Source organism: Schistocerca americana, chromosome X (assembly GCF_021461395.2).
Source record: "Schistocerca americana isolate TAMUIC-IGC-003095 chromosome X, iqSchAmer2.1, whole genome shotgun sequence".
NCBI classification, from domain to species: domain Eukaryota; kingdom Metazoa; phylum Arthropoda; class Insecta; order Orthoptera; family Acrididae; genus Schistocerca; species Schistocerca americana.
Window position 1 is genome coordinate 546,534,376 of NC_060130.1, and position 1,647 is coordinate 546,536,022.

The 1,647-nt window shown below is 43.9% G+C and overlaps 1 non-coding gene across 1 annotated transcript; it reads right to left on the minus strand.

Annotated features, from left to right (window-relative positions):
• Positions 1-206: 206 nt before the first annotated feature.
• On the minus strand, positions 207-281 carry Trnas-cga. Its single transcript has one exon. It is a non-coding gene; the product is annotated as a tRNA-Ser (tRNA).
• Between the last annotated feature and the right edge of the window lie 1,366 nt (positions 282-1,647).

The following is a 1,647-nucleotide window of genomic DNA, read 5'->3' on the forward strand; positions in this document are numbered from 1 at the left end:
TTTGTGTCTGTAAAACACCATTACAACAATGAAAAAGCCCGTAATATGCAATCAGCAAAACATTCTACACAACATGGAGAGTAATGCAACACAGCAATGTGGTTACCGTTGCAATGTGAACAGACCAGCGCAGTGCGTTGTGCCGTTTCTCCCTTGTACTCAGTAAACCATACACGAGGTGAAACTTCCTGGCAGATTAAAACTGTGTGCCGGACCGAGACTCGAACTCGGGACCTTTGCCTTTCGCGGGCAAGTGCTCTACCAACTGAGCTATCCAAGCACGACTCACGCTCCGTCCTCACAGCTTCACTTCTGCCAGTACCTCGTCTCCTACCTTCCAAACTTTACAGAAGTTCTCCTGTGAACCTTGCAGGCAAAGGTCCCGAGTTCGAGTCTCGGTCCGGCACACAGTTTTAATCTGCCAGGAAGTTTCATATCAGCGCACACTCCGCTGTAGAGTGAAAATTTCATTCTACATACACGAGGTGCTTGTATGCAAACTCTTCATGTGTAAATCTAAGCATAACGCTGTGTATCACTGTTAACGTACGACTAACATTGGCGAAGTAGCTAAACACAGACAGAGCTGAACAGTAACGCGAACTTGAAGACGAGGAGTAAAGTTGTTGTCAACAGCATGTACCATGAGTTCTTTGTTAACGAGGCATTTGCACAGTTGTGCAACTATTTACAGACCAACACAGATACAAAGATAAAAGGGGACGGAAAAAGAAATCAAACCAAATGCAGTTACCGTACTATGTCACGAACCACTAGAGATCACGTGTCCCTCAAATCAAAACACTCAAATCAAGCTTCGGGCTTCATTTGGAAAATCATAGTAATTCCCAGATCGCGGCAGCTTTCCGTCTCGAGAATTCCTCCCACAGTCGGCGCTTAATGTGAATTTGCATTTGGTTCCCATCCATTTCAGTAAGAAGAATACAAAATTGTGCGCTTGATAGGAATTCTTCTGAAGAAGACATACACCATGATGCCAAGGTTTCCGGACCTCAATCTATTTTTGTTCATAAGACATCAACTGATGCTTTACTCTTGGATTTTCTACGGACTGAAGTGCAAAAACATGGAATTGACATGACATCTGGTTCTCACTAATTTTCGTCGACAAACAGATCATCCTCGCCGAGGACGAAGAGGATGTGTCTTATATGTTAGGAACGCGTAAAGAGGCTGATGAGCAGTGGGCTTGAAAATTAACTTTACAAAGACTGAATAATTGGTTGTCGGAGGTATGGGAAGGAATCCTGTTATGGATGATGAATCTATAGCATAGTGTAGCCGTTCATATATGTATTTAGAGATAATCATTTCTGATAAAGGCGGAAGCAACTAGGAAATAATCGGGAGGACGACGGTTCAATCCCGTCTCCGGCCATCCTGATTTAGGTTTTCCGTGATTTCCCTAAATCGCTTCAGGCAAATGCCGGGATGGTTCCTTTGAAAGGGCACGGCCGATTTCCTTCCCCATCCTTCCCTCACCCGAGCTTGCGCTCCGTCTCTAATGACCTCGTTGTCGACGGGACGTTAAACACTAATATCCATCCATCCATCCAACTAGGAAATAAAACCTATAATAAGTAAAGAACAGATGACAGTTAAGCAGTTACACTTCTTATTTGGAAT